Genomic DNA, 26,327 nt, shown 5'->3' with positions numbered 1-26,327 from the left:
CTATCCTAAAAGTAGAGATTTCTGGAGGTAATGATTGCTAATGACTAATGAGGAATCATATCATAGAATCAGAGAATGGTTTTTGTTCTAAGGGACCTTAAAGATCATCTCATTCCATCTACCTTCCCTGAGCAGGGACACTTTCCCCTAGACCAGGTTGCTCAGAGCCCTCTCCAGCCTGACCTCAAACACCTGCAGGAAGGTGGGGCCCAAAATGTCTCTGGGCAACCTGTTCCAGTGCCTCACCACCCTTATAGTAAAGAATTTCTTCCTAATATCTCATCTAAATGTATCCTTCGTCAGCTTAAATGCCCACAAGTTGCGCCAGGGAAGGTTTAGTTTAGATATTAGGAAAAAGTTCTTCACTGAAAGGATGGACTGATAGTGGACCTGTCTACCCAGAGAAGTGGTGGAGTCAAATCTCTGAAAGTGTTCAAAAAGTGTGTGGATGTGACAGCTGGGGACATGGTTCAGTGATGAAAATGGTAGTTCTGGGCTGACAGTTGAACTCCATGAACTTAGAGGTCTTTTCCAACCTTAATGATTCTATTATTCTGTTCTATTCTATGATGCAACAAGAGAGCCTACAGCTTTGCTTTCATTCCCAGAAGAGAAATGAAACACCTGGCTCTTGGGAAGCTAGGCAGTAGCTCATATCAAAGCTTTAATGTGTTATGTAAGGAATTTCTTCACAGAAATCCGGAGGCCACAAAGGAGAAAGGAAATGGTGGAAGCTAAAAATGAACAAGTCAGTGATTATCCTAAAACGCAATGTACTTTTTTCTTTCATAGCTAGAGAATTTCCAGGCAGAGAAGGGCAGCAGATCTTGTGCTACTGGGCACATATACATAATGATGACAGGAAGTGCTCGCACACCAAAAGCTTCAATTAAAGAAGTAGTCAGACAAACTTTACTTCACTTTTCCTCAAATTTTATTATCTTTCCTTTCGCCCTCAAGGACAGCAATTTGTGAACTCAGCTTTAAAGTGAGTAAAGGAGTTCAGAAGCTTTTGCTTTACAGGGTGGCCTCAAGGCTTAATGTATTAATGCCTGTCTCAGAGTAAGTTTCCTTCTCATCCACACAGAAATGGATAAATTCACCTTTCCTTCAGAATTAAATGGACACCACCTCTCATTAACATGGCATTTAAGTGCACACAGCAGGTATCATCCCGCTTACAAGGAAATGTCATATTTTGGAAATGTGCTCATTAATATTAATTACAAATACCTACATTTATGAAAATTAATCATGAGTCATTTATCTTCCTTTAAAATTATGTAACAGAGAGAAACAAGGAAGATAAGTGGAAATATATCATAAATATACATATATATAGAGAGAAGATAGATAGATAGATAGATAGATAGATAGATAGATAGATAGACCAACAGAAAGATAAATATGGTGGAGCATCAGATCTCACCCACCATCTGGGTCTAAGATAGCCCAACAAACCTCTCCCTGATTTCTTGTTTCCCTCTTCCAAACTGATTTCTTCACAGTAAGACAAGGAGAAAACATAATGTCATCTCCACTCACTCCCAAACTCAAAGACATCATGTAGCATTATGAGCTCAAACCTGAGGAATATTGGCCCAGAGTTACTCTGAATCTAAGGTTCCAATAACTATTACAAAAGGAAATACAGATATTTGCAAATTCACTGGATTTTTTTTGTTAAACAATAGATCCTGTTAATGAAAGAATAAACAACTAGCAACTGTATTTATGAGACCATTAATGGGACCATCTATAGAAACTGCAGTTAAAGTCTCTTTATCATTGTTCCTGTATACTGCTTCCAGAAGCTTAACTTAAATGAGCTATAAAAAAGGAAAACAAGCTATTTCCAAACAATCCTCGCAATTTAAATAATAATTAAAAAATAAATCTAGCAACTATAAAAAAAATAGCAAATAAGTGATGAACCCCCAATCAGGAGAGGCTGGCTGCCTAACTGTACCAAGGACCTCAAGTCCAATCCTGACACAGACAAGAACACCCTTGTGGGTTTCCATGGAGCTGTGCCAGAACCACGCCAACTCTTCATGCAGCTAGAGCCTGCTCCTGTGGAGATCCGTGGGCAGAATAATCCACCACGCTCTACTTGAGACTGAAAAGAGGAGGGGAGACAGAGTCTTCATTAAGAGAGGGCACAGATGAGACTGGGGGTATAATTCCCTAGAAGCTGTCAAAAACCATGTGGATAAGGCAACTGGGGTCATGGTTTAGTGGTCAGCATGGTGGAGCTGAGCTAATGGTTGGACTTGATGACCTTGGAGGTCTTTTCAACCTGAAAAATTAAATATCCATGGCTGGGACAGTTTTGTACAGTAGATTTTGCCTTTTGCAACAGTTGGCAGTATCAATACCAAAGTTATTTTTTGACTTGGACTGCTAGGTAAGAGTAGAAGTAGCAAAAAGGGCATACAGCAAAAGGGACCAAACTGCTTCTCAGGTCTCAGAAGTATCTTTACCCCTGTGTAGGGAAGAGTAAAAATATCAAAAACCCCACAGGTTCTATTTCAGATATTCTCCTTTCAGCTATTCTTATCACCTACCTTAGACATTCTCTGAAAAGTACTCTGTTTTGAGACTGTCACAGTCCTAATCAGCTGTCAAATTACTTCAACTGTTTGTGAGCCTGGACGCTAATATATTTTGACCTGTGTGTAAATTTTACTGTGTACTTACTTGCTCCTTTCAGTACCTAAATAGTTGCAAAACTGTGACTCCAACTGCTGGCCTAATTCCACTCCTGACAACCAACCTGGGAAACTGACAAATATTCCAAATATACTCTGAGAAGGATCAAAATTTTTTTCCCTCCCCTGAAGCAGCAGTAAGAAAAACACTGTTGAAACATTAACAAATACAGTTCTGACTTATGTTAAGAAAAATGTAACAGGCTTGGTAGGAACATAAAATAAATGATCATGTTAGCATTAGAAGAGATTAAATAAGTCACAGTAAATTAAATTACTTTTTCTGCCTATGTACACTCCTCAGGTGTTGCTGGGCTGAAAACCAAATGACACAATTCAGTTTTCTAGGGAAAAACCCTTAGCATTGAAAGCTGGAATTTGCAAAGTGCTATGGGAACCAAGACTGTAGCATTCAAAACACTGACTTTGTACATGAATAATGGGAATGTTCAGTGAGTGAGGTGTTTTTCTCTTTATATCAACAAGTCTTTATATTTCAAACATATCTACCTAGAGAACAAGTCCATGAGTTGGTGTTATGCTCAATATTATGACTTCAGGGAACACTATAATGAAAATTTCAATTAAAAATGAGTTTTCAAGGCAAGATATTTGTGTCATGTGATCATATATATATGGGTGGTGAAAAAAAGATTTACAACCACCTAGACAGACAATAGTGCTCCTTTGAGCTGTTTCACCCCAATGCAGGTATGCACATTTCTCAGTTTGATGGTCACCTGATGATTCTCCAATATTCAGAAACAGATTATAGTCTGTAACTGTTATTTTAGCTCTTCATTCCCCGTTGAAAAAAGTAGTAGTTAAGTGCCTAACTCCTTTAGGAGTTATGTACTGACATGCCTTTGGAGACCTCAATTCTAACCTTTTCAAGTAAAAAAAAAAAAGAGGCAATCCATGTACTTAGCCCAATTATTAAGACATTGAGTGCATCCTCTCTGAAAGCACTGAGATGCTTTAAGATAGTAGTAATTTTGCTGTATAAACATGCAGTGCATCACTTCTGAGGAACAGAAAAAATGTTCCCAGTGGCATGATGAACTCTATACAATCCTCAGCTGAGGGTCATAAGGAATTATATAAAGCTCAGACTGCTTGGGTCATACTCTTTGGATGTCCCAGCATTTATTCCAGAATGCTTTGCATGGTAAAGGTTACATGCAAATGTTGCAATACAATTTTTTTTTTTTTTAAACTCTATAAGATGGGGGAGGCCAAGACTGTTGTTCTGTTTATTGCTAGTGGACTTTGCATAAGTGTACAAAATTTAAGGGATCATTGTATTTATTTTGTTTTAACAAATAAACTATGTATCAGGGTTTGAAAAACAATGTGAGGCTTTTTTCCCCCAAAATTCTTAGCAAGTTGAATTTTTCATTTTTTAGCATCTTCAGTTGTTTTCAACTCTAGTTTGTCCCATGCCATGCTTTCCCAGCAGACCACAGCTTCACAAGAAAAGAATCACCAATAAAACCCAGATTACCTGTCCAAACTAAAGGTAACATTTATTTAGATAAATTACAGTTATGCTACATATAGACTGATAAACAGCACCAGAAATTAGCCTCAGGGACTGGAATTCAATCAGCTCTCCAGGTAGGCTTTATAGTAATCCCTGGCCATACTGTTGGCCTCAGCCTGGTTAGTCCCCACCTGAGCAATTTCTGGGAAGTGTTCAGAAGTTAGCAGGCACGAGGGATCACTCTCAATAGGCAGTTTGGATGCAGGCATCATGTAATTGAGGCTGAAAGGTTTTAACATTGTATTCATGCCAGTAGTCCTTATCACCAGAAAACAACCCTTAGCACATTTATTGTGCTAGTAGATAGGTAGCCAGAGAGTCCAGGTATTTGAGATAAACATAAATTTTCTGGTTGCAATACATTTTAGATATAAGAAATATTCACATCTATGACCATAAGACAGTTGTTTACATAGCCAGCACCCTGAGGCTGCAATATAATTAATTAAGGGTATCATTATCTGATTCCTTTTCCTTGCCAAAGGATCTCTGTTTAAGGAGAAAATAGCCTGTGTGGATACACAGTGAAGCAGGAGATATGCTCACTGTGACATGGTGTGTAGGTGTGAGCTGTTTAGAGGGTGCTATTCCTAAGATCAAACCTTGCACGACTGCTCCAGTTTTGCCTGGAGTATGTTGGCTTCATAGGACTTCTCTGTCTACTCAGTTACAATGAACACATTTCAGTGTAGTAGCTCTTAGGGTATTTGAATTTTTTTTCTTTAAAGTACCAAACTTAAGGAGCATTTCATCAGAAGAAAATATTCAATTTCAGAGTTGCTAATGGATTTTTCTGGATCTTGTGATTTCAGGGAGTGGGGATGAGTGGGAAGGGAATAATGAAAATGCAAACATTGCAGTCTTCAAAGCTGTTAAGAAATAGAAGGGATCTATATGTTACATACTCATGTTTCCTACTCAGACTGGGGGCTAGTGCTGGGAGAGGAAATGTGGTGTTATTTATGCATGTTTAGGCAGTATAGCAGTGCATCCTCATCCCAAGTATATGATGTAGCTGAGTAGTGTGCTGGTAATAATTAATGTGTTTGTATCAGTTTATATGCTGCCTTCGTAGCACATTTCAGAAGAGCTGCTAACCTCCCTGGAAAATGGCTACCTCTGATCTACCTACATTTTTTCCTAATTTAAAAACACTTTTAATTTTTTAATAACTACATCAGAAGAAACTCAAAAATATTTTTGAGAGAGAATTATTTTTACAGCAAATCTCCAAAAAAAGCTTTCTTTTTGCTTTCTTTTTTATGCTGTAGCAGCCATACTTTAATTCCCTAGGTCAGCATGTGAATAAAATTGTTTATAAAAGCTGGCAAAACAAATAGACAAAACTGCTACAATGTAAAGGTTTTATCTGCTTTAGTATCATTTGTTAAACAAGTGTCTTTGCATATTTCAGATAGGTTTTGATAAAATGCTTCTTGCTTTTGCTGCTACACAACCATTAACTGACTGACCATGTAATAAGCATAAAAGCTCAGTAATTATATGCTTGATTAGTGAATATTCTTTTCTGAGCTGCACTGCAAAGTCATTTAATTTGTATTATGGTCTATTACCCCATTTTTAACTACTAATTCACCATGTCTATGTATAGGTATTCATATACGTGACCTGTGACCACCATTTAAAAAATAAGCAGCAGCCTACTCCCCAGGATACATCAGTTGTCCACATCATGAGACATTTTAAAGTACATAGTTTATTTTCTTGTATTTGATTACTGGCAGATGGGACTGCACTCTGCTGGTTGCTCTGCCCTCTCTGCCAGCTGCTTGCACCAAGACACTGAAATCTCTCTCATGCTATCATGACTACACTGATGCAGTCTGTGAAGACCTGAGTGGCATGGCTGCTATTCCCATTTTTAACCAGGAGTCATCAACTATCTCTGCATTAATTGTCTCCTCTGTTATTTGTCTTTAAGCCTAAGTCTCAATCTGTTCCCAAGCCTGCATCTTTATACCATCCCACTTGCACAAGGCAAGCTGAAGGGAAGATATTAAGTGTGCTAAGTGGAAATATCTACCTCTGGTCAAAGAAAATTATTGTTTGTACCCTTCACTTGTGATTCTATCTATCTGCCTGTTTTACAATATTCTTCCTGAAATCTTTTTTTTAATGTACAGTGATGTTCTTTCATCAGTACAACTTGCTTTTTCTTTCTTATATTATTTGCATCTTGCAAATTCAGTATCCCACTAGCTACCATATGAACCAAGGATATGAATATTTTCTTTTAATAAAATAGCATCTGATTCACCTTTTTTATTTTTAGATTTCTGGAATACATGCAAGAACATATGTATGTGGTCTCGGTCTGGTTAGCTAATTCAAGTGCTCTCATTAAATGGGACTTTATTTCTTGAAAATGGTCATCTTTGTTTCTTTGCTTCATCTGCATTTTATAAACTTCTGTCCCAATATTTATTTGAGCAGAGATTCTTAATGATATCTTTCTAATGGTTTCTATGTTATCTCTTTTATCATCTCACGTTGCTCACCATGTCCTCATTACCACCTTTTCCAACTGTATGTTTTACACTGTCATTTTTCTTATCTTCAGCAACCAACAGCCTTCTAGAGTGATTGTTCCTTGTCCCTGAAGGAATCACCCATGTCACTGCTTTTCTCATCTCCTCCAGCTGGTTCCCCACAGGATTAAAATAGGATATTCTGGCTCTGGGCACAACAGAATGCTCTCACTGCATGCTCATATATTTTACGGGAAGCATTAAAACTGTCCTGTGGTTTTTAAAGTTGTTTTCAATGTCATATGCATGGTGAGAAATAGTTTCATTTGGAAAACTTGAGCATTTTACACCTTATATCATGCAGTACATCAGGGCACACAAAAAGTATTCCATGAATTAAATTTTATCCTCTTTGACACAGCATTTTTATACTGCAGGACTTCATTATTGCACAGTAGTATATGTGGCATATGTGGAAGACAATCCAGTTACTTTAGAATACAATTACTCTGTTTTTGATGCAGCCAAGGCTTGCTTGTGTTGGGCAAAATGGTGTTTGTCCTCAGCTGACACAGAGAAGATCAATTTCTCAGTAACTTTTGCAGAGTTATAACAATTTTCATCAAGTAAAATACTGCCAATGCCTTCTGGGGAGTAAGAGACCAATAGAGAGTTCTATTTGACCTTTCCAAGGAGGGCATTATTAAAGATTTATTCCTTCCAGAATTCTAATTGGCTTCTTTTGGTGACCTTTCTGGATAATAGTGATGTTTTTCTCAAACTTTACAATGCTCTCAGATAGGGAATTCCTTCACTGCTCTGACACAGCAACTGAATTTTAATTTGCATCCTAGCCCCATCACTTCCTTCCTCAATAATTTCATGCTGCAGTCTTGAGCAAGGAGATTTTTGCTGGGATTTTTTTTCATAGATGCTTTATCTCTTATTCTTAAATCCTGAAAACTTAAGATCAGACCAGATTCAAGGAAGTGTCTAATGACACAGAAAATCCTACCAAGATGGAAAAAGCCTATCAGTAAGAATGCACTGCTAGTGACCAGCTGCTTAATTGCTATTAAAACACCTGTATTAAAACACCTGTAAATACACCTGGTTTTACTTTGTTCTGCGTGCCCAAGAACCAGACTTGGCCTCTGTCTTGCATCTGGGGTTTTTGTGGGGTGCAGGTCCCAAAATGAATTAAGTTCTTTCCCGCACTAGGATTTCTCCAACTGGCAGCTATTAGCTTTGCTCTACACTGAAGCTAGGAAACTCTGGGAATTTCTGTAGTATGGGTGACATGGGTAGAAACTTTTTGGAGTTGATCAGCTTTATTGAGTTGTTTGTCAATCTTTTCACTATTCATTATGAGGCTGTAAACATGGAGCCTGACGCCTCTCAGTTTTGTCCAAAAACTGGCAAAAGGCAACAGACACAAACTGAATTACAAAAAATCCTGTTTCAACAGAAGAAAAATAAGTTTTATTCTGCAGGTTGTCAAACTGTAGAATAGGTTATTCAACAAAGTTATGGCATGTTCTTATGTGGAGACTAGACACAGCTTTTAGAATCTGATCTGTCTGACCCTATTTTATAATCTTCAAGGCCATGGACCTCACTAGACATAGCCCTGAGAAATCTGCTCTAGATGACACTGCTTTGAGGTCTTCAAGACCATAGATGTCATTAGATCAGTTCCAGCCCTTACGATTCCTTATTTTACAGCTATAAATAAAGTAAAAAATATTGCTGCCTTTTTTTTTACTGGAAAATAATTTAATTTCTTTCTCCAGCTGAAATGTGAATAATTTTTTGGATATTACAGATGGAATATTATGGAATTTGTATTTAAAACATTAGATTTTTTTCCTACCTGACTGATTTCTAGTCCGCACAGAAAATATTTTTATTGAAATTATATGAAGGTGAGTTTGTTCCATACCATTCTACCATGACCAGAATTACTTGTTTAGCCAGGAAAAAACCTCTAAACAAAATTCAAAGTTCTGTTGCTTTGTATATTACCTTTCATTTTTACCATTCATTTCAGCAGTAAAATACGTGGCCTCCTGCCAGAATTATTGCGGCAGTGTCCCATATGAATGTTAAGCAGGCAACAATGATGCACTATAATTATAGTGCTTGAAATTATTGGAAATAAATTGGCACTCCAATTATAGATGCATGAAGGAGGCTCCAGTATATCACAGTCAGTCCATTAATTTCTGAAATAGCGCAGGCGATCTCACTATTTCAGTGACATTCGTTATTCGCCGCTGCAATGAATCACGGTGAGCAGTGGCGGGGCCCTGGAAATTAGCAAGTTGAAGGACATTTGGAAACACAAGAACCATCCCATATTACTTTGTGCCCCAAAGAGAAAAAAAAAAACGTCAATTGCAATAGCAAAACCTGTTCGCTGCATTTTGAGGAAAAAAATGTTAATGTAGTTTTTGGTCCCACCTGATGCCTTCAGTCAATTTACACAGCATTCCAGCTGAGCACGGAAATAATTTTATGGAAATCTGCACACTAAGCACATCCACATTTCTACAGTGTACTTCAAACATTTTGATGGGAAACTCAGGACTGCAAATGTAAATACTGCATGTTACATTTGCTTATCTCAGCAGGCTATTGCTCTTAACATAACACATTATTAACTTGGTACTGGTAAGCCATTATTAACTGGTACTGGTATCTGGAACTGGACTTCTTACTAATACCTATGGTGAACACCATCTGTACAGAAACTTAACTTGTTTGATATTTTCTGTGGATAGGTTCATGCCTGTTGCTCCTTTTGTTCACCCTGGGCCTTAAAAATATTTGTTTGTTTTCCCCAACCACGTACTGTGAAATGTTACTGTCAACTCATCAATAGCCCAGTTTCTCTGAGGCTGCATCAGAATAAAGGAAAAAGCAAGAAACACCATCACTGAAGGAGAGAGGAAAGACTGTTTCCATTCGGGTGTCTACCAGTAGCTCTGTGGCTGGTTTCTGTGTCATAGCCAAGATGGGGAGATGGAAAGAGATATATGAGCTCCAGAGTTCCAAGGGCTTTCACTCACAGTATAATTCAGTCTCTCCAATTAATCAGTCTGAAAACTGAAATACTTTCAGTCTCGTCTAGAGTACACTGGATAGTGGAAAAGGCTGGTACCAGGATATCAACCCCATTCCAGTAGGATGATGTTTCTGGGAACTGGAAATAAAGACCAGCATCTGAGCACCCCAAACAGTCTTACAGATTCAAACTTTTCAATAGGAATTTTAAACTAGCATAAATATTTATAAAAAATTTAAAATAAACTTTAAACAATAGCGAAAAGACTAAAGCAAGTTATTATTAGCAAGCCATCAGGGCGTGAAATTCCAGTTTAAGTGTTAGCAACTGCGGACTGCTTTCTCAAGGATTTGTAATTATGTCACTCCAGATTAATAAGCATGCAATGTTAACAACTAGTCTATGTAGTTTCTTAAAATAATTGAAAACATAAAATTCTGATCTAAGAAATTTTTTTTTATGCTCATAAATAGAGTAGGCAAACCTGAAGTACAGACCAAGAACAAAATTAATGTTACCATACTCTATGGTTACTTTTTTAGAAAACTATTGTAATATATTTTACCAAACAAATCCAAACTGAACACACCTTGGAATTTTGAGTATCTTCTGCAACACTGAAATAGAGCAATCAAGATGACTGGGATAAGATGGAAAGTGTGGTTTGTAAACACTCTGTGGGAATTTGAAGGGGGGAAAAGGGGGAAATGAAATTGAGCTTAATAAAGAATTTAATAAAAGAAATCCAAGTAATGTCTACAAGGTTTTAGAGAAAACTAAAATAATAACTTTTCAAACAAGCATGCATGTTGTCCGTGATGAAATTCGAAGTGTGACTAGTAAATGGAGCTGTATTGATCAGATTATATTGGATATTTACTTCATACATAACATATTTGTACAGTAGTGGGGGAAAAAACCACCCAAGTCAGCTGCAAATTGTCTTGTCCAGCAGATCTCAAATGGCAGCTCCCCTCAACTTTTGTGGTGTTCTGCAGAAACTAGGATGTCTACGTTTTCATCACATTTTAAAAGAAACTGTAAAACCACCAGTTCCAACACCAATAGGAGGCACAGAGTGTTCAATCACACTGAAAATAGACTTGTAAATGAAGACTGCTTCAGAGTTTTTGGGTAGGGGTGTTTTAATGCAGATGCATACAGATATCATTATAGATTCGTGGAATGTCCTGAGATTGAAGGGACCCATAAGGATCCATAAGGATCGTAGAGTCCAACTCCTCCAAAGATATACATCAGGAACAAAGAAAGGCAATTTTGACGGGAATGGTAGACTTTAAACTGAAATGCCACATTTCTGAAATGAGGGTTCATCATTAACCAAATGAGAAATTAAGACGTCATTGTGTTTGAAAATCTACTTCACAGCTTTGAGCTTATCAAAATCTCTTCCTTAGCAGTTCAGAAAGCTTGAGTTTAGCTGTGTAGTTCATCTCTCATAGAAGTAAATGAAAAGTCCATTGTCAAATTTGATGAGTATCAGACCAAGTCCAAAAGAGCACTTTACATTTTTTGAACTGCTCTACAAAGATTAACTAGTTGAACTATCTATCATTAGAAACTTCTTTGAGAGGGGGAAAAATTAAAACATTCTCTTTTTAATAGTTGTTGCTCGCCCCAACCTTTCACACTAAACCTAAAATCCCATGACTAAAATGAAAGAGCTTTTTATTTTTAACATTTTGTTCCCTTTTCCATTGACTTGGATCAATGTTTTTTAAGGAGGTCACTGTCAAATTGCCAACTTTTTAGATGTACAATTTAAGCCTAATTAAAGGTTTGATAGAACTCTCAGTAAAATTAACTCATTCAAATAGGAGATAATTTAAGATCATTCACTAAGGACATTTTCTACTTCCATACAGAACATAAAATTTTTATTTCATCTAACAATATAAATTTAAGTTGATAAAAGAGGTGTGGGGTTTGTTCCAAACTCAGGAATTTATATAAAATGGACAAGTTAATACTATTCTTTTCCTTTGGTGGTACTATGAATTATGTTTCTAGCAAACTTGCAGAACTTTAATATATTATAGCTTTCTTAAAATACCTTTCAATCTCTTTGCTATCTCTTGATTTTGGTATTGTGCGAGTTTCCTTGTCCAGAACTATTTGAAAAACTTCTATGATTCTTATTAAAAGTGGTATCTCAGAGAAAAGAACAATTGTCATAAAATAGTTATATGGGGTATTTTCTGCTTGGAAGGTTTTAAGACTTACACCAGAATAGCATTTAAATACAAATGCTGCAAAACTGTGCTACCCTCTGGGTTTGCTTACCTACCTGCAAAATCAGTTTGTAAGTTCCTGTTTATTCAGCATTCATCACTGAAGAGCCTGACCTAGAACACTGCTAGTTTGCCAGATTGCTTAGTTTGACTCCTAAGTGTTCTAGGCTGATTTTGAGTATGTTCCTGACATTGTATTAAGTGAGAGCTCCTCTTCCCACATACAAAAGACAAATGTTATCATAGCACGTTATAAGCCAGGATTTGAACCCTGTATTCCTCAGATACCAGTTACATTGTCAGGAAATGCCAGACACCAAGGTCAGAAGTTTCTGGGGATCTCTCTTTAATATTTGGGGAACATCTTGAGACATGCTGAAAGATATGGTCAGGCTGGATGGGGCTCTGTGCAACCTGGTCTGGTTAAAGATGTCCATGCCCATGGCAGGGGGATTGGACTAAATGGCTTTTAAAGGTCCCTTCCAGCCCAAATCATTCTGTGATTCTAAATGAACAGGTTTGGTTTGGAAATGGAACTGGCACAGTGTAAAAGAATTAGACTCTTTAGTGTTGCATACTTTGTTGAAAGTAACTTGGTGTCCTTCAGCTGGTGGCAGTCAAGGTTATAGTATTTAAACCACTAATGGGCAGGAGCAGGGAGCAAACAGCAAAAGGAGTATAATTGAGGCATGACTTGCATGTACATGGCATTTTCTACAAGTCACATCACTTCTCCCAAACATGTCCCAGTAGCCAATTCAGTGGCAGAATTCTGAGGCAGATGCAGCTTTGGTCTGACCAGCTTGTATATTCCTACATATATTTACAACTAAACTACTGCAGCTGTGTGGGAGAACACTCTTAATGTGCCTCAGTGCAGAGTCAGGCAGAATAGCAGACATCCCCTTTCACATTTGTTTCTACTTATTGACACATAGAAGGGTTACATGTAAGAGCTGGGGCATCAGTGAAACATGTATAATTATATATTGATATACATGTAGTATATAACATATAATATATATGGGAAAACACATACTATATAAGTGAGCATGCATACAATTGACCATATTGTCCACTCCTAAGCATCAGATCTTCTGCTTGACTTACAATTGTTGACCATTTAGTGTACAGGCATCAGAGGCTTCTTCAGAGTTGACTAAAAGTATAAACAAAATACCTGTACATTACCTAAATATATAAGAACTTAGCTGGGTTCTCCTCTGTGGAAAACAGTGGAGAGGAATCTCCGTTTCAAACCTCATTTACATGTCTCTGCTTCTATTTTGGAGTGTCTGTCCTGAGCCCTGCCTCACAAATGCAGCTCTGCAGGACTCTGAGCAGTTCTGGTGCTTGGGTGATGCACACCTCTAAAATTTGTGTGCCATTGCTTTCATGAGGAGCCATACTATGATACTGTCTCCCACTTCCTGGAAAAGGAAAGACTTGGTCCACCACTATTACAATTATAAAATATGCAGGAAGTAACATTTGTCAAATGAAATATCCCATGTTCTCTGACTCAGGACACAATTTTATTTTTTCATTCAAAAAATGTCTGCAATCCATGACTGAATTCTGCAGTTATACATTTCCAGCTGGACCCAAGTAAGTCAAATTTTGCTAAATAGGTACATGCACTTAATGAGAGAAAAAAAAAGTTTACTTGTTTACAGCTAATTAAATGAGAAAGAGAAAATAATTGCCAAGGAATGTGTTGCCCAAATACTTTCTACAGATTGCACAGGGTCTTTTCAGTTTAACTGAATTCCTCTGCTTTCCCTCTTCTCTGCCCTGTCAGAAGTGAGAGCCTGATTCAGAGTATGGTTGAGCCAGGAAAGACCTTTCTATGGATTTCCATGCACTATTACTGCAGTGTTTAAATATCTTACCTGAAAGTTACCATCAGTGTCTGAGAGGCTGGACTAGTTCCTTTCCCTCTAGGTAAATCTCTGCATTTTGTAAAATATACAGGAACAACAAGGACATATTCTGAAGTACTTAACAAAATGAGAGAATTTTAATTTTGCAAATACTAGCATCTTACAACTGTTTAATACAGTTGCCACGTCTCAAGTACTCATCTGAAGCAAAGCTGAACACTAAACATTTTGAGGCTACAACAACAACAGCAGTTTCTAAATCGCCAAAGCTTGACACAATTTTAGACAAAGAGTATTTATTCACTGTTTCCAACTATGCAGCTATCATCAGCACTCCATATTAATGAAGATAGGGAAGAACAGGACAACTACACTCTGGTTCATAGGAAATGAGTGGTAAATTATTTGTAATCCCCTATTCTAAATGCTACCCCATGTTACTTTTGACTCAGGCATTTCAAAAGCTGTGACTGCTTATTTGCTCCTTTCAAAAGTTTATGAAGTCCTTGATCTAAGGTCACTAAACAGATCTGAAAGCTGTAAATGAGTTCAAATGCAGTATAACGGGAAGTTAATTTTCACTGCCCTGTCTCTAGATTAATCAGTTGAGGACAAAGATGAATTAAACAATATATTAAAAGACCGATATAGCAATATAGAAACTGTATTTATCTACCTCTGAACCATCCACTCCAACATATTTATATGAATTTATTTTCTCCAGCTAGAGTAATACATGCCTTGAACATGGTTCCTGAATATCAGACAAAGTCACCCATATTATATCAGTAGCATTGAATTGACCAATACCAACAGAACAATTTCTTCAGATGCTGGTTTTGCCTCAGCAAGAGAAAAAGAGAATGAAGAAGATTCGCAATATGTTATTTACTAAAGTGTCAAATGCTGTTGCAAACCAGAAGTAACTTGATAAATGTTCAAATCTCTAAAAACTTATTCAAGTAAAAAATAGTATCTTTAGGAGAAGGATCAGAAGAAGGCTGAGGACCTGCTGTGCTCAGAGAAGGAATCAGGGAACCCTTCCAGTACTTAAAAGGGTCTTACAGGGTAGCTGGAGAGGGACTTTTGTCAGGGGCATGTAGTGATAGGACAAGAGAGAGCAGCTTTAAACTGAATGAGGCCAGGGTTATTTTAGCTATTAGAAAGAAATTCTTTGCTGTGATGGTGATGAGGCACTGGACAGGTTGTTGTAGCTGTTTCATCCCTGGAACAGTTCAAGGCCAGGCTAGTAGGTGTCACTGCCCATGGCAGGGTGGTGGAGCTAGGTGACAGTTAAAGGTCCTTTCCAAATCCAGCTATCCTATGATTCTGAGATTTGTAGAGATGAGGAGAAAAAAAAAATTGTTGCCTTTGATTAAAATGATCAAAACTTTGAAACTCCCTTGAGAGGTGCCACAATCCACTATATTTCCTCAACGTAAATAGGGTAGCTGTCTCTCACAAGATACTGGTGATTACTACATAGACAGAGGAATAGATTCATTAAGAGACCTTGAACCTAGCAGAGGAATGAAAATATGAGATGCTCCTGCTTTATTTTGCAAAATTTTCTTCATAGAATATAACATGATTTATGGAAAATAAATTCTAATGGATATAATTTTATCCAGCTCTAGATAAGAAGGTACAAAATCACCTTGTCAATTCCTGTAGCAGTGTATGACTCCTAAAATCAAGCCCCTCAACTTCACCAAAGTGCAAGACAGCATAATTTCAAATCAGGTCACATTCACCAAAGAAGACATGACGTAGAGGAAAGCAAATCAGCACAGTTCCTGTGGAGCGCCAGCTGCTATTAGATATATACCTACTCTTTTCCATAGGGCAGCCCTGTGTGTTCCCCACTTTACAGTTCCTCCTGAAAGACACAGCTGGGTAGATCAAAGGATGTGCTGAGCCCCTGTGTCTTGTGTGGGAGTCAGAGAGAGGAGAGCAGCACTGAGGTGCCAAAGCAGCTTTTTTCTCAGCATTGAGCTGAGGCTGGACAATAACTGTAAGGGCAGGGGAACAACCAGTGACTGCTCAGATGAGCTAGTGGGGAAGAAAAGACACAGCAGAGAGGCTCAGAGATGACTGCTTTGTGAGCAACTGATAGGCTACCATGTACTGACTTCTGGTCATCAGCATTGCCTAAGGTTAAGACCAAGAACTGGGCCAGTTCTTGTATTATTACAGTATGGTAAAAGTATCAGACTCCCAAGCTAGAGGTGGTGTGATTTTATATGTCAGCCTTCAGTGTGGGTTCCTTCCAATCTATTTTGCCATAGGGGATCTTCAACTCCTTGTTTGTTAAGGAGAGATTTCTATTTTTTCTCTCCTGTTGGTTCTCCTTTCTTGTGGCTCAATAAGTAGGTACAGTGCCTAAATGTCAGTGGAATTGCATTGGCTCAGGACACAGACAAGCAGAAGTAGGAAGTCAGTTATGGAAGTGGTGTGCCCAATGCATGCCAGCCTCACCCCAATATGGAGTAATGCACCAGCATCACATTTTGACACAAAGCGTCCATCTCCAGACCTCTCCCTTATGTCTTTAGATCATGTAGAGTTGTATTTTCAAAGAATCACGGAATGGTTTGGGTTGGAAGTGACCTTAAAGATCATCCCCTTCCAATCCTCCCTGACATGGGCAGGGACACCTTCCATTAGAACAGGTTGCTCAGGGCCCCATCCAACCTGGCCTTGAACACTTTAGAATTGTGGAATTCATAACTTGTTTAGGCAACCTGTGCCTCACCACCCTCACCATGACTAATATCTTCCTAATAGCTAATCTAAATTTTTATAGATTTTTTCTTTGTACATTTGTTGTTGCACGTAATCGCAGAGTGGAACTGGAGAAAGTCTTCACTGTTACATTAGTTCCACTCACAGAAGTAAGTGAGGGTCACAAAACCCCCCAGGAAACAAGTTATTCAGAAAAATAACTGTGTCATTAGCAGAGTTTTAACAATCTTCGATTTGGATGTATCTGTGTACTACTTAAAAACATGTACATATTGGTAGCAACATAAAAGCAACTACCTAAAGAAATAGAGTCCTGCCTGCAAACATTTCTACTCTATTCTTCAAGTACTAAATAATATTATTACAATTAATGAAAAAAACATTTATGTCAATGCTGCTTCTTCTCATTTTAAAAGGAAACAATTTTCATGATTTTAACACACTTTCATCAAGGTTATAGTAAGTAGGAAGTGTTAATGGAGCCAGCATTGCAGTGACATACATTCATATACTAGAACAATGCTGCACAGTGTGTCTAAACATTCCACCCTGCCCCTAGCCCCAGAAATGATTCTATTTCAGTAATGTGAAATGATTCTACATGTACCTTCTTTACTGCTTCCTCTACCACTTGTTAAACAGTTTTTAAAAAGGAAAATATGTTCTTTTTCTGGTGATCTGTTTTTTTTTTTTATAAAGAATGAAGAAAAAGTCTCAACTGGAAAGCAAAAAGCTCTTGAGAGCTGATGCACTATCTAATGGCTATGTTGAAATCTCTGGTTAAAATGTTTACTCTTCTATGGTCTATTCCCACAGGTACTAGAAAAAATATTTAAATCCGGTCCACTGGACAGGATGATTCTTTCTTTACAGCTAGACTTTTCCATTTTGTGTAAATCCTTCTTTACCATTATAAATTAATTACCCATAAAAAGGATAAGAGGAGTGATGTTCCTATTCTACAGCATGACATAGTCACAATGGAACTAGAAATTGAAAGGATAAATCTTGCAATGAATGGTGACATGTTTTATACATATATAAGTACTACAGAAAAGATGATATTAACATTCCTCAGTTTTAATAAGTTCTTGATCTTGATCCATCTGAGAATTCAGAAGCCCAATTGCAATCTAATGCCCTTCCAGAAATAGCACAAAATAAAGCTCTGATGTCACTGACTTCCTCATGGGCACAGTAGCATGCCCAGATTTTTTTCTTTTTGTGGAGTTAAGTGAAAAACTACGAATATTACAAGAACTAGGCCAGCCTGGGAGGTTAGGTCCTGGAACAAGCAGATGCCCCATGCAGGCAATGGTGCTGCATTTATGGAATCCCTCAAATCACTCCCATTCAGTCCATGCTGGTTTTTTTTACTACAAAGTCAAGGTAACAACAAATTGTCATCCCCTCGTTTAATGGTACTTTGTAAGTAAAGAGGACAGAGAAGCAAAGAAACACACATTATTCACTTATCTAGGAGAGAAGAAAGGAGCATACAGCACTTAATTCCCTGCTCCAATGTGAGACATCCAGAGACACCATACCACAGAGCAAGCTGAAGCAATTTCCTTCACGGCCTGAAGGGAGCACATTAACTAAAATACAACTAGAAAATACATTTCCCAGAGCAGAAACTAGTCAGATCCTCCAAACATCAAGCCTCCACTGAGATCAATACTAAGTTGAATTTCAGACTCCTGCTATCGTTGGTGCTGCCTTTTACTCACACAGCATCTCTCCAGCTAACACCCAGAAAGTGCATCCCATACGGGTAGATCAGAAATCAAATAGCCAATTAGTTGTCATATATTTACTAGAAAAATTAGGTTTGGGAAATTCCTATCTCTGTCTTGATCATCTCTTGCCATCACTAATGGGAAATTTTCAAGCCAACTTTGTCTTTTCCCTGCCTGCTATTCCATTTCCAGCTCAGCCTGTATGGGGACATAGGCTCCCTGCAGCAGGGTTCTTCTCCCTGCAGCTTTGCACATACTACTGAATAAAAAAGGGACTCAGCTCACTGTTTGACTCTGAAGCCAAATGGCACCAATCAACATCCATCTACATTTCATTGCATTTGCCCCTTAATCTCTCCTAACTCCCTTCAGTGTCTCTGTGACATGGTTATTATTTTGCTCTTCTTCTGTCCAAAGCAACTAAGACAAAATGAGCCTGTGTCACAGCCAGCCTCAGTAGAAAATAAAAAGGTAGGGATGTTAGATAGGCCCTGAGACATATAATGAGGGCATGTAGGATTATTTCAGGGCACATGAGGTGCTGAGATAGTCCTGAAGGACTCTGTAGACTGGAGGAATCATGGTCTTGTCCATATTGTTGACTAAGAAGGATCCCTGGCAAGTAGTCAATTGTCTCACACTGCAGTAAATGTCCAATTGACTTGGACAATTGACAAAAGCTCATCTGCCAACCCTATCTCATCTAGACTATTATTTTATATAACCCTATATTATTTTTTTATACTAATAAACTAAGCTGTGCCTGAGCTCATTCTCTGGCCAACAGTGAGACTGGCTGACACTCTCTGGTGATAAATGCAAAACTAAAAATCTCCTTCCCTTCAGAAAGGGGTAGCCATTGCAAAAACAACTTCAGGGAATTTCCTTTTGACTGCACTAATTCCTGAACCTCCTAAACTAATTGGGATGGCTAAAATTGTGCCAGAGGCTTTCTTATGGTTTAACAGAACAGAAAATCAAGTTGCATAACAGGCTCAGCATTTAGTTCTGTTTTAATTGCAGTCAAAGTCTACTGTCTCCTATTGCAATCTAATTTATAGGTACTGTGGTGAGGAGACAGGGAGAAAAGGAAGTTATTACGTGTGGATATTGCTCTTAGCAAAAAATGTAAAAAAAAGAAAAAATTCTGCAGATCTTCCAACATTTGGGGATAAATTTGTCAAATTGTTAAACTCACTATCTCTATTCCTTCTCCTTTAGCACTGTGCCCCTATAAATTTTAATGTATTTCTTTTCTATCAAAGGTATTATTTGGTATAAGTGACAAAGTGACACATTTGTTAGCTTTGTAAATATACATTTGAAGACTCCTGGCTGTCATAAAATAACTGGGCTGTCAGATTGCAAAGTCAGAGTAAAGCAAGGTGGTTAACTGAAATGAGACTCCCATGAAGAATTTTCTTGTCACTCTGTATGTGGAGGCATCTGCTGCAAATTCAGACTCTCAAGTCAACAGACACTTTGATCACAGGATGATTTATGTCAGCCATCAAATGTCTGAGTGGTAACCACACATCTGTCACCAGGACAATGTGGCATAAAAGAGAATTTAATTGCTTTTGGATTATAAATAAAATGAACATTGCAGGAATAAATTATGAGATCACTGTTAATTTGTCGATCATACTATCAAGGGCAAGAAAAACTACTGGGCATAAAAATCAAAGTTATTTTTGCTCCTAGGAGATGCAGTTAGGAATGTTTTAATAACAAATGGCAACAATCTCCTTTTGGTAGGTACATACAAGCTGAAAAAAATTGTCAGTGTTGATGATTCTGGCACGTCTGTCTCATTTAATCAACTCTTGCAGGTGCTAAAGGAGGAAACAATCTGGGATAAAGGACTTGTGAAAGTCAGCTATTAATGATATATTTAATATTTAGATGCACTTTTCCTATTTCCTTCCTCCCAACCATTATTTAAAAATGATGGCTTGGAAGAGTACCACTTCTGAGACAAAACAATCTGTACTCACCACTACAGAAAGCTAATTTATGTTCAATGTCCAACCAAATTATGGGTGTCTAGCATACCAGAATGACACACACTTCCCTGTCTAGCCAGTGGAGAGGGGCCTGGACCTCACCTGGATTACAGGATTTGGATTTACACAAATATTTGCATGTGGATAAGGTGTCCATATACTCATTGCTGTCAGTGGTTAATAAGGATTTGACTCAGTTGCCATGAGGTGATGTCCAGTGTCCTTTTAGCTGCCGTAGGTTACCTGAGACATCTACACAGGATTGTTTGAGATGACCCATGACCTCTTCTCTTCTGGATTAGCAGCAGGAGGCAAGGATTCCCCCAAGGATTCCCCATGGCAGCAAAATTACACCAGATTCTGGCATTAGGGAACTGAATCTATCCTCTATTCAGTAAGGTCCATCACTTTATCCCTTGGTGTGGAAGGAGCCCACATTCACTCTTCAGGTTCTCCAAAGTATCCTGCAAGGCCAAATGCATGTTACTTGAGTATTGCAAAGCTCAAGTGAGGCACCCACAACAGGCAGCAGGAATGCAGCACAATGTCCCTGCAAAGCATGACATAAATGTCATAATTTCCCAGATGGAAAAAATATAAGGGAGCAGGGAGAGTTGTTTTTATCTCTTGCCACTGTGACCCTGGTCAGGTCACAGAAATCCATTCTCCAGCCTCCCTTATTTTCGTGTGTCTTTTCAATTGAAGTAATTTGTAAGACTCACCTTTCATGGAGAACATTTAGGTTTATGGGGTCCGGATCTCAGTTTCACAAAGTGTTCACGTAGTAGCATAGTAATAATAGCAATTGCAGAAATCACATTCTCAGCACTTTATATATGGACTGGTGAAGTGCTTTGTGTAAGCCTGAAGCTAAATGAAATTGATTGTCAATTCCTGATCCTGTACCAAGTGCCACTTATTGTAATATGCTACATAACTTGTAAGCATGATATGATTCTCTTACAGCCCTGGTGAGAGGTGTAAAGAATACACAGAGTGTCTGCATGAATAACCCCTGCTGGAGAGAGGTTAGAAGACTAGTCTAGGGTGAATTATTCATTGTGAGGGATTTAATGTCCAAATTTAACCCACTTTTTCTGCTTGAGAGTGATGGGCATCCAGGTTTGAGGCCTGATTGCACCTGCAAACTGACTCAAGTGATATGGAAGCAGCAGAGTCGTCAAAGACTGCCTTAGGGAACATCACTGCAGAGAGTTTGCTGTGTCTAGTATCACAAGAGCATAAGGGGTCTATGTCATGTTCTTTTCCAAGATTTGCCTAAGATGTGTGACAAGGAACAGATGCTGTTTTCTCAGGTTGGTCTACTTTAACTCACATGCAGCAGCTGAACAAGTTGTTTCAGATTATGCACAGGACTTTAACTATACCACAATACGAGGGAAGAAAAAGCTGCCTTCAAACCTCCTACAGCTGACTCTGTATCTGAATATTAATTGATTATATGGAGCATACAGTCACAATTAGATTATATTATGCTTTCTTACTTATCATCTTCAGTAAATTAATTATCAGTACAAAGCATACATATGAACTCTAGTCCCACCAAAGCCTGTTCTCTGAGTTTGGACACAGAAAACCTTTCTCATCTGTAGGAGTTTCTGCAAGTAAAAGTGATACAGTGAGCAACTTAGTGGGTTAAAAGACTTCTAGGAAAGAAGGGTCAGAGAGGATCAGGTGAGGAGATAAGACATTAGTCACAGCTACTTTCAATAACATGTAGAGATCTTAAAGGATGATGTCTCAGGAAATGTGAGGCAGCACTAGCTGCTACTGGAGATAAAACACTAGCTTCAGTAAGAAGCTGAAAATACTGCGGGAGCACAAGGAAATCACAGAAAGGGAAAATGAGCATTAAGCGATCCAGACACCAGAGCAAAGATGAGATGATTATAAGCTCTTGCTAAGAATAAAAGTCTCTTCACATAAATTCTTATACCTAACAAGTATTTTTTTAAACTGAAAAAAACCCCTCAGATTCGGCATTTTCAAATTCAAGCTGATGGGAAATACCATGTGTAAAAACAAATATTCATGGAGTTAGGGGTGTTACTACCATCAAAATTATTTCAAAACAGAGGATGGAAACTATATCTAGAGTGATATAAACAAGTGGCAAATGAACTCAGAGACAGTTTTACTGCCCAGTTTTTCTAACAATGGTTCAATTGTCTCCTACAGATCCATCCACCCTCCACTGAGCCAGAGGCGTGAAAATCACCTGTGACACTTTTGTTCTCCACTCCAACAGTGGCAGTACAGCACTCCAAATCTTTTGCACAGATATTACTAACACTGCTTCCAGAGAGAAGGCACTTACCTCAATAATCAGACATTTTAAACCAAAGCATTTATCTTCAAGCACTGAGGTATCAACAGGGCCTCTGGCTTCACAGGCACTTATGACTTGCAGGGGGAATGCATTTATTCTTTTTTTTTTTTTTACCCACTGGCCCCAATGAATGGTAATGAGGTGATGCATTATAAGCCAGGTTGATAAGAAGTGCTTGGCAAGACTGATATCCCAATGTATTCCAATACAATAGGAGAAAACCTTTCTGGTCCTCTCTTTTGAAGGGCAGGTTGAAAGTAGAAATCCAAGTGTCCTCTCTATCATCTTTATCTGCTCAACAACAGAACTGTGAACATGGCAGTTAAGATCCCCCAAAAGGAGCAGGCAGTCTTTTTGAAGAAGTCCTTTCACTTCTCTTCTTTTTCCCTTCGTAATACTCAGCCAGTTCTCATTCTTGCTGTAGAATTCTGACATGCCAAAGCTATTCAAAGCTCACCTGGTGACACAGACTGACAAATGACACAAGTTTATGTATGACAAGACTATCTGGAGGATGTACAAAAGCAGACAAAGTTTTTACCCATAAGGGCAGATGTAGCCCCGGTTCCAACAGAAAGGCTGGAAAAAGGAGTAAAAATTATTTGCCTTGCCACAATTTCTGCATATAGAATAGCAAGGTTCATGGCAAAAAAGAAGCACAAGGCTGGGAGCCAGGAGACCTGAAGACACTGGGAAAACCTGCCAGAGGGCTAGTGTTAACTGGGATAGAGTTTGCTTTCTTCATAGTAGCTAATATGGGGTTTGGATATGTGCTGGAAACATTGTTGATAATTCAGGGATGATTTTGTTATTGCAGAGTGGTGCTCACACAGAGTCAAGGTATTTTCTGCTCCTCACACCACCCCACCAGGAAGAAGGCTGGAGGATGGAAAGGAGTTGGGAGGGACACAGCAGATTTCAGTTTGGCAAAGTTCGACTTCTTTGCTACGTGAGAAAAAACACGTGCCACTTCTCATGAGGTTTTTTTTAATGCTGATCTCTTTAATTATTTACATTCAGATGGTCCAGGCTCTGCCCTTTGGGTCCTAACTGTTCCTTAGATGAAGGGGACAGGCCACAGAAGGAAGTGTGACTGCTTCTTGGGGGCTCTGGGTCACAGCTGGGCTCTCTGATCTGTCGCACCATGTCCCACTCCTCAAAAAGAGCTTTTTTCAATAGTAGCTGGGTCACTACTTATTAGTGAACGTTACTTTTGTAACTTGCAACAAAAAGCTATTTTAACATATAAGTCTGCAGCTAAAAATACATTGACAGCAGAATTTCAGCATGAATCATTAAAATGTACCTGAAGATGACCATCCTGCTGTTACTTTGAATCACTTCCTGGAGCTTGCTGTGGACTGTTAGTCAAAAAGAAAATACTAAGAAGAAAATCTAAATTAACCCCTGGACAATACAAATGCAGCTAGATTTGGATTAATATATTCTGATTTCACACTGTGTTGCCTGAATATATACTGAGTGCTAGCATAAAGCAGTGCTCACCCTGACTCTGGTTAAAGTTGTTGGGTACTTTATTCATATGATGTGAATTTCTCCAATGGGATTTTATACCAAAATAAAAGCAGGCCTTCCTAAGACTCTTGTACTGTGATGAAAAATAACATTACAGCCCTGTTTTGCCATTCTTATCACTTGGAAAAGGATTGCCTGATACTAACTGATGCTGAAGATGCAGCATGGTTGTCATTGTGCAAGAGGAAATATTTATCCAAACCCATTTGGTTTTTTTTCATTTTAAGGAGGAATATGTGCTATTTACCAAAAGTGAAAGTCCATTTTAGTGAGTATTTTCTTTCTGAAAAATATTCAAACAAGTTTATTACAGTATAACACACTTCGGGGGAGTCAAGAGAATATTGGAATATTGCTTAAAAAAAAAAAAAAAAAAGAAAGAGGAAGATTTCTGCAATCCAAACCACTGCTCATGTACTTTCTGAAGCTTTATAGCCACTCTGGGAAGGTACATTTCTTCATATCTGACATCAAGACAGCTTCCAGGTAACAGAGAATTTCTCCATCCTTGGCTCACTTCTTCCTCTCCTGCTTCCCCTGTAATGCTTTAGTGTCTTGAAAGCCAACTAGAACTGCCATGCTACAGTTGTCTGTATGTGCTAGCATTGACTTGGTGATTACCAGAACTGGTGTTGACTGCAGGAGAATTGGGACATCAGCTCATAGCATCTTCTTTGGAAATTCATGACTTTCATAAGTTTGCAAAATCTATCAGAAAAGAAAAAACTGTATTGTTTTATAAGAATTTTTGGAAGTGTTTGCGTTCAAAAGGGTTTGAGAGTGTTTAGGCCTTCCTTTCCCTCATTTAGTAAAATATGAGCTGGTTTTGTCATTAACTTAAGGCATTATTTCAGAGCAGTTATCTTGCTAGAATTTCAGGTCAACACAGAGACAGTGCCTGGACAGGAAGGTCATTTAATGAGTTCTTTGAGAGCATTCTTTGCTCTCTGGCTCCAGCCTATGTTGGTCAGAGAGCTGACTCTCAGCTGGTGAGGCTGATTCCTTTGAAAATCGTTCCATTTCTTGAATATAGGTACAAATGTTTTTATTCACATACCTAATAAAAGTGCCAGGCTTGCAGCAAAAACAGAATTGAGTTTGAAATAATTCCTGGTACAACCGTGATTCAAAATGAATAACACTGCACAGTGTTATTTGAATAGTAATGGCTCCCACAGAGGCAGTAGTTTTGGAACTATATTATTAGCAAGAAAGCTTGAATTACAACCAGTACCTATATGTTTCCAATATACTTTAAAATTTTTGCTGTTTCACTATTTTTCACCCTGCTTAAAGTATGGGTTTGATGTCCATGAATTGTGAAGCAGTATTCTGGGCAGTTTTAAGACAGTTCTGTGGAAGGGAATTTGATATTAATAAAGTAACCAACAATTTCTTGTTGTTGTTTTTTAATATTAATGTTTTTATGGAGAAAGAAAGAAAAAATTTGTACAAGCTGTATAAACAAAGCAATACATAAAACAAAAATTAACTCAAGTCCACCTCCACTTTGCTGAAGAAATCTGACTATTTGCAAATATTATGCAATTATCTGTTTGAGTTTTTTTGGGAACAGCTTGCAATAATTTTAGCTACTCAGTTATACATACCATCCTCAGGCCAGGATATTTAGGCTTAGACCCTGCAGTCCTATATAAGAAAAGGCTGTGTCATCTATACATTAAGAACAGATCCCCAAAATACAGAGACTGGTCAACTTCATCGGACCCATAATAAATGACAGAAAAAATATTGCCTCTCCGTGAAGATTTTGAACACCGTTGTACCTCAAGAGATTCCTTACTTCTTAATCAAATAAGCCACTCCATTAGGAATGGAATGCTGGAGAACAACACAGAATAGATCTTGCTTATCCCAGCTACTGAGGGAATGTTCTGGCACTCCAATGCCAGCAGCGGTCTAGCTGGTGTGAGGCCAAGACTCTTCTCAAACCTTTGCATCCACTTAGCTTGGATATTAGTTTAATACAGTTGTAAACTTGTCTC

General features: G+C 38.2%; 1 long non-coding RNA gene across 1 annotated transcript; it reads left to right on the top strand.

The window, feature by feature from the left end:
• Positions 1-594: 594 nt before the first annotated feature.
• LOC135295541 (uncharacterized) lies at positions 595-22,718 on the top strand. The gene is made up of 3 exons (XR_010357669.1): positions 595-748; positions 21,544-21,751; positions 22,635-22,718. It is a non-coding gene; the product is annotated as an uncharacterized LOC135295541 (long non-coding RNA).
• The last annotated feature ends 3,609 nt before the right edge of the window (positions 22,719-26,327 follow it).

The sequence above is a fragment of the Passer domesticus genome, chromosome 2 (genome assembly GCF_036417665.1).
Source record: "Passer domesticus isolate bPasDom1 chromosome 2, bPasDom1.hap1, whole genome shotgun sequence".
Classification (NCBI taxonomy): Eukaryota; Metazoa; Chordata; class Aves; order Passeriformes; family Passeridae; genus Passer; species Passer domesticus.
The sequence above is the reverse complement of the archived record's forward strand: the minus strand, read 5'-3'. Positions and strand labels throughout refer to the sequence as shown.